Genomic DNA, 7,814 nt, shown 5'->3' with positions numbered 1-7,814 from the left:
CGTTGTTGCAGGAGGTTGTCCGTCCTCTTCTCGACGTTGTTGACTCCTTGCACGGCTGGGTGCTTGCACTTGGAGGCTTTCTGGAGCGTGCAGAAGCTGCGTTGGGTAGGCTCTCCCGGACGCCTGACGATCCTTTGGTTTTTCCTGATGTTGGTAAGGTGGGCGCTAGCGGAGCGGGCCTCTATGGTTGTTTCTCTCCTCGTGTTGGGGCATGCTCGGCGGTCACGGCCCCAGTCATGCAGGTCATGCCTGAGCTCCAGAAGTTGTGTGGTGTTGTGGTTATGCCTCCTTGCGCCAACGAAGTGAAGAATGATTTGCACAAAATCTCAGTTGTGGCATGTCCGTCGAGTCAGGCTCTTGGCTCTGAGAAGAGTGATGTTGTTGACGCTGCAGTCAACATGCTTGTAGCCCCTTTTCGTGATGGGGTTGCTATGTGGAAACTAGAACATCTTCAAACTATTTTTTGGGTGAAACGGATATACAACAATTAAACTTTTCATTGACATGCAGTTCTAGGTGAAGAAAAAAATCTACACAGGTCCCCCTGGACGAGGTAACAAATAATTATATAAAACTTACAGTTACAGCCTTGTAACTTGCAGGATAAATTGTACTACGAACAAATGAATCAATTAAGCTATGCACAATTCGCATGTAGTCTATACTCTATAATCTAAGCTCTACACATGCAATGGGTGAGTGGATTTTCCCAGAGGTCATAGTGTGGGAAGGTGGCTTCAGGGAGTCCAGTTCGTGTCTGGTGAGTAATCATCACATCCTCCACAAAGGTTGACCATGGCATGTAGGGGTCGGCGAAGAACTTCGACATGAGCCCCTTGTCCGGCTTGATAGACTTGAGCCTCTAGCACCCGATATGCCAGCGGAAGCCGGTAATTAGCTTGCTGAAATTGCCTCCGTCACTACAGGAACCAGTCAAGGAGCCGACGGTCGCCATGCCGAACGCTGTTACCTCAGCGGACGAAACTGTGTCGATGGTTGCTGTCGGCACAGACTTCTTATGCCGACGATTTTCTTGTGCCGACGGCTTGCCTGCTAGCCTGGCCGAAACGGGCCCTGTGCTGACAGCTCCAATATTTAGCCGTTGGCACCTTGTGCGCTCAGACGTACCAGAAAATCAAGTACAGCAAGGCTGGTTACACGCTTCTTGAAATGCTCCATTTCCTCCTTGCTTGCAAGATCTTCTTTGGTCACCTGCAAAGAGCAACAGAAATAAGTCAGCTATCTCTTGAACAGATATATGCCTCTGGTTGCACACACGCAATTATCTCAACACTACAGGAAAACGGTACGGTGCCCGACGGTTATTGCCATCGGTGTAGAAACAAAAACCGTCGGCGCGACGTCATCGGCATCGCTGCTCGCCGGCATAGCCGAAAACCCGTCGGCGTAGCTTCACCGTCGGCATAGCTCCATACACCGACGGGATTTCCTGGCCGTCGGCGCGCCACCGCTAACGGTGCTCAGATAATGGCGGGGACAAGCTACGCCGACGGTGTAACCGTCGGCATAGGGGCGACGTGGCGGCTTCTAGCGACTCATGGCGCCGTCGATGCAGGTCCTATGCCGACGGTCGGCATAGGGGGGCGACGTGGCGGCTTCTGGGAGCCCGCGGAGGCGCAGCACAGTGCAGAGGGTGCCGACGGTTATACCGCCGGCATAGCCTCCACGTGGCGCTATCTGGTGTGCCCCCGGCCTCCTCCCAACACCCTATGCCGACGGTTTAACCATCGGCATAGCTCCGAGATTTTTTGAATTTTTTGCTGCTTTCCCTTTTTCCATTTCAAAAGCAGTACAATATAGCTCCAGATCATATAATATGACATACATACATTGAGCATATAAAATATAATGGTGCTATCATATAAAATCACACATACATAGACAATAGATGTCATCATACACCAACATATCCATATCCACATCCATACATCGACGAAATGTAGCAAATCCATACATATCCATATCCATACATCGATGAAATGTAGCACATCCATACACCGCCGTATCCATACATAGACATAATGTATCAAATATCCATAGATACACATACACCGGTCATCCTAGATCACCGGCACACCACAAATTTCGCTGCCGAGAGCATCATCACTACAAAATGGAATACAACACCAATTAAGCATGGATACTTGTGCAAGTAAAAGTCCATGAATGAAGAAATGATCAAAGTCATCCGTGGATAGTTTGGTAGGGAACTCACCAGCTGCGGCGAGTGTTGGCGGGACTCACGGCTCTCGCGACAGGGCGAGATGTCGACGGAGTGACCAGGACTCGGACCACCAAAGTGAAGCGGAGTCCTCTCGGCGGGCGACGCGTCTGGCGAGGAGGCAGCAGCACGACCAAAGGGATTGTTCGAGTGAGTCGAGGATCCCTACATAGCACGAGCAAAATATGGCTAAGTGTAAATATCAATGTGCAAGGCAACGATAAGTAGTAGCTTAGTAGTATGGCAAAGCACTAACCGGAGTCCCGCCGTGGAACTGTGCGAGGAATTCCGCCTTCGTGGGCATCTTTGGCAACGGTGGTACCACTGAAGGTTCCACATACTGTGGCGGCGGAGCACCCGCTGTCAGATCCGCGAAAAGTTCCTGCAAGGTAGTTTAAATGTCAGGTGTGGAGAAAGTTAGAAAATAGTACAAGTGGCTATGATGGGTAATAGTTAACCTTAGTTTGTTCTTGCATGTGTTCTCTTGAGGCAGAATTCGCCACTTCGTATTCATGCATCTTATGTTGAAACTCTTCCTGAAGCTGCTCATAGGCTTACGTCACGCGGGCCTACAATTTGACATAATGAGCCCCGCCAATATGGAGATGCATGAAATGGAAGTCGAAATGAGGACAAAAATGAGAGAAAGCTTACATCGTCAGAAGTCTGGGTCGAACGCCGTGGATGAGATGGAATAAATGTAGGATAACGTTGCATAGAAAACAAAAATTTTCCTATCGCGAACACGCAATCCAAGCCAAGATGCAATCTAGAAGACGGTAGCAACGAGGGGATGATCAAGACTAACCCTTGAAGAGATTCCAAAGCCTATAAGAGTAGGCTCTTATTGCTGCGGTAGACGATCACTTGCCGCTTGCAAAAGCGCGTAGAAGATCTTGATCACGATCGCTTCCGGCGCCACGAACGGGCAGCACCTCCGTACTCGGTCACACGTTCGGTTGTTGATGAAGACGACGTCCACCTCCCCATTCCAGCGGGCAGCGGAAGTAGTAGCTCCTCTTGAATCCGACAGCACGACGGCGTGGTGTCGGTGGTGGTGGAGAAATCCGGCGGAGCTTCGCTTAAGCGTGCGGGATGTGGTGGAGGAGAGAGACCGCTAGGGTTTGGGGAGAGAGGGGGGGTTGGGCGCCGGCCCTCTAAGGGGTGCGGCCAAGGCTGAGGCTTGAAGTGATCAGCCCCCTCTCTATGCCCCTCATTATATAGGTGGAAGCCCCAAGAGTTCTAGTCCAAGTCTTCGAATAAGACCCCAACACTAAAACCTCCCATATGTGGGAAACCTACTCAAGGAGGGAGTCCTACCCAAGGTGGGACTCCCACCTTTCCTTGAGGTGGGTTGGCCGGCCACCCTAGGGGAGTCCACCTTGGACTCCTCCCCTTTAGGGTTGGCTGGTCATGCAAGTGGAGTCTCTTCGGGACTCCACTTTCCAAAGTGCCATTCTTCCGGACTTTTCTAGAACCTTCTAGAACCTGCCATAAATGCACCGGATCATTTCCAAACTTGGAATATGACTTCCTATATATGAATCTTATTCTCCGGACCATTCCGGAACTCCTGGTGATGTCCGGGATCTCATCCGGGACTCCGAACAAATATTCGAACTCCATTCCATATTCAAGTTCTACCATTTCAACATCCAACTTTAAGTGTGTCACCCTACGGTTCGTGAACTATGCGGACATGGTTGAGTACTCACTCCGACCAATAACCAATAGCGGGATCTGGAGATCCATAATGGCTCCCACATATTCAACGATGACTTTAGTGATCGAATGAACCATTCACATACAATACCAATTCCCTTTGTCACGCGATATTTTACTTGTCCGAGGTTTGATCTTCGGTATCACTCTATACCTTGTTCAACCTCTTCTCCTGACAAGTACTCTTTACTCGTACCGTGGTATGTGGTCTCTTATGAACTTATTCATATGCTTGCAAGACATTAGACGACATTCCACCGAGAGGGCCCAGAGTATATCTATCCGTCATCGGGATGGACAAATCCCACTGTTGATCCATATGCCTCAACTCATAATTTCCGGATACTTAATCCCACCTTTATAACCACCCATTTACGCAGTGGCGTTTGGTGTAATCAAAGTACCTTTCCGGTATAAGTGATTTACATGATCTCATGGTCATAAGGACTAGGTAACTATGTATCGAAAGCTTATAGCAAATAACTTAATGACGAGATCTTATGCTACGCTTAATTGGGTGTGTCCATTACATCATTCATATAATGATATAACCTTGTTATTAATAACATCCAATGTTCATGATTATGAAACTAATCATCCATTAATCAACAAGCTAGTTTAAGAGGCATACTAGGGACTACTTGTTGTCTACATATCACACATGTACTAATGTTTCGGTTAATACAATTATAGCATGATATATAAACATTTATCATAAACATAAAGATATAAATAATAACCACTTTATTATTGCCTCTAGGGCATATCTCCTTCAGTCTCCCACTTGCACTAGAGTCAATAATCTAGATTACATTGTAATGTACCTAACACCCATGGCATTCTGGTGTTGGTCATACTTTGCCCTAGGGAGAGCTTTAGTCAACGGTTCTGACACACTCAGAAACGTATGTATTTTACAATTCATTTGCGTCTTCACGCATCACTCATTTTCCAAATGAGTCGGCATTTAAATATGTTTGGTCTTCTGGTGGAACCTTAATTCCGCGGTCTGAAATATGTCACTAATATTGTCATACACAATATAGCTTCAAAGTTCTGACACTATCGGAACTACACCAAGTTCTCAAAGAACCTCTTGACTTAACATCTTCTGTCATTGTCAAAACAACGACATATTCTGCCTTCGTTTGTAGAATCCGTCACAATATTTAGAACTCTTCTAAATCTAGCATTGTGCTACCTTTTAAACAACACTTAGTCTAATTTTGAGATTGAAATTTTATTTTTATATGTGACAAAACCAATATCGGTGCAACACCTTACAGCGATTTGTTTGTCATTTCTCCATACAAAACTATTTATATATCCTTGGTTCTTCTAAAGTACACAGGGATATTCTTACTGTTTGTCCAATGATTATCACATGAATCATTCTGGTATATGCTCCTAACATTTTAGAACACAGGACATCTGATTGTGTACATATTAATTGTGATCTAAATCACTCATGTGTTTTTACTCATTGAGTGTCAGATACACTCAAATCTTGTTAAAACTTTAACATGACAAGAATATTTTCTTAATATTTCTATATTGAACTATTTCAATATCTATTCTATGTACTTTGACTTAAACTTATTTATGTGTTTCAATCTATCTTCATAGATTTTGACACTAAATTTGTTTCAGTCCATATCCTTTCATTGAAATTAATTTCTCAATGAAACCTTTTAATCAAGTATATAATTACATCATTTATAACCAACGATATGTCATCTACATAAAGTATTACAAATATGTCTCAGCGCTCCCACTTAATTTCTTGCAAATGCAAGCCTCTTCATCGTCTCTGATGAAATCATAACTCTTTGATCATTTCATCCGGTGAAGATTCCAACTCTGCAATACTCACTTCATCCAATTGAAGTTTGTATTCCTATCTAGTATTCTACGGACTAGCAAAACTCTTGGTTGTATCTTGTATACACCTTTAATACACACTTCTGCTAAGTAATATATTTTGCCATCCTACTAACATATCTCATAAAATAAATATGTAGTGATTACTAGAATAATCCACATAGACTATAAGTATTGCTACGGAAGATCTAATCTTATCGTAGTCAATTCTTTGAACTTTGTCGTAAACAACTTTTTGACAAGTCAAGCTTATTCAAGGATATTCTATCCAAGTTCATCAATTTTATAGATCCATTTACTTTCAAAAAGTATTCATCTATCTTGGATTTCATGGCGTATAGCCATTTTAACGGAGTCAGGGCCCATCATAACTTCTTTTGTTTGTAGTTGGTTTATCATTGTTCAAAATCAATCCTTTGTTCACAAATCATTTATTTGATCACAAAGTAAACCATACCTACAAGGTTCAATAAGTACTTCGATCTCCATGGCTAAAACACTTTGTAGTCATGGAAGCCATGATTGTCGTGGCCGCTTCCAGAATCAATTTCCGATGCTGCGCTACTCTGATCATTATGCTTAGGTTCATAAACCTTATCAAATTATATTGTCCTCCCACTCAAATACTTCACTAGAAACAATTTCTCGAAATAAGAAACATTGACAAACACTTTTGTCTTTGTCTTGTGGGAAGAATTCCCAATTAAATCTCTGGGATAACCAACAAAGACATTCATCCGATTTTGGTTGTAAACTCTTAGACCAAAATTTAAAGAAAAGACTATTAGGGTTTATACCCATGTCATAACTTGTATGATGTCATTTCATCGGATCATGATGATGCTCTATTCAGTGTAAAAGCGGTAGTCACTAAAGCATAATCCACAAAAATATAATGGCATCAATATTTTATCTCATCATTGATCCAACAAGGTTTGGATACATATCTCGGATACTATATCATCATTATGATACTCCAAGAAATGTGTGTTGTAGAACAATTTCATAACTCTCTTAGATGTTCGCTAAAAATCGTAATTCAAATATTTCCACCATGATCCAATCATAGATATTTGACTTTTCTATTACGTTGATTTCCACTTCATGTTGAAATTTATTTGAATCCATTCAAATGTTTCAAACTTCTTTCTTATCGAATATATCCACATATACTCAATTCATTGTTGAGAGTTTTCATGAAGTAGAAGAATCTCCCGCACACAACTATATCCAGTGAACCACATACATCATCATGTATTTTTCCACTAAGTTAGTTGCCCGTTCAACTCTTGGCCTATGAACGGTATTTTAATCATTCTCTTTAGAAAAGATTTGCAAGCGCCAAATGATTCAAAAATCAAATGACTCCAAAAAATCCATTTGCATGGAGTTCCTTCATGCGTTCCTTTCTAACATGACCTAAATGGCGGTTCCACAAATAAGTGGAATTCAAATCATTTGCCTTATGGCATTTTAGCGTCAGTTTTATGTATGTGTGTTTCACCATTAAGATTTATAATAACTTATCCACCGTACATGGAGTAATGTCATAATTTGAACAACTCATTGTTTTCATTTGACCGGAGCACAATAACAATTATTAAGTTCTTTATTATAAATTCTAAGGGCTAGATAGAATGCCAACGACGAACATAATAACACTTTTATTTTGTTCCAGACATGCATTTCTATCATATTCCTTGTCAGTCACTTAGGCCATTGTATTCTTGCATTGCGTTGTTTTGTATGACACTTCATACCAACCAATATAGTACTAATACCCAAGAATTTCATAGTGTGACCTAACTAGGAATACAACCATAACATGTATATCATTTATATACACCTGAGCTAGACTTTCTAGTCTTTTCTTTCTTTCTGCCAAAAAATCTTTTGCAGTTTCTCTTTTAGCTTTCCTCATTATTCAGAAAAACACTTCAACATTAAAAACTTCTAGGTTTGTTGGTCT

The 7,814-nt window shown here is 42.3% G+C and overlaps 1 pseudogene; it reads right to left on the bottom strand.

Annotated features, from left to right (window-relative positions):
- Positions 1-665: 665 nt before the first annotated feature.
- The window catches only part of LOC139833967 (protein PECTIC ARABINOGALACTAN SYNTHESIS-RELATED-like), a 28,251-nt pseudogene continuing 21,102 nt past the window's right edge, over positions 666-7,814 (bottom strand).

This window comes from Lolium perenne, chromosome 7 (genome assembly GCF_019359855.2).
Source record: "Lolium perenne isolate Kyuss_39 chromosome 7, Kyuss_2.0, whole genome shotgun sequence".
NCBI lineage: Eukaryota > Viridiplantae > Streptophyta > Magnoliopsida > Poales > Poaceae > Lolium > Lolium perenne.
Note: the sequence above shows the minus strand (reverse complement) of the source record. Positions and strands in the feature narration are given on the sequence as shown.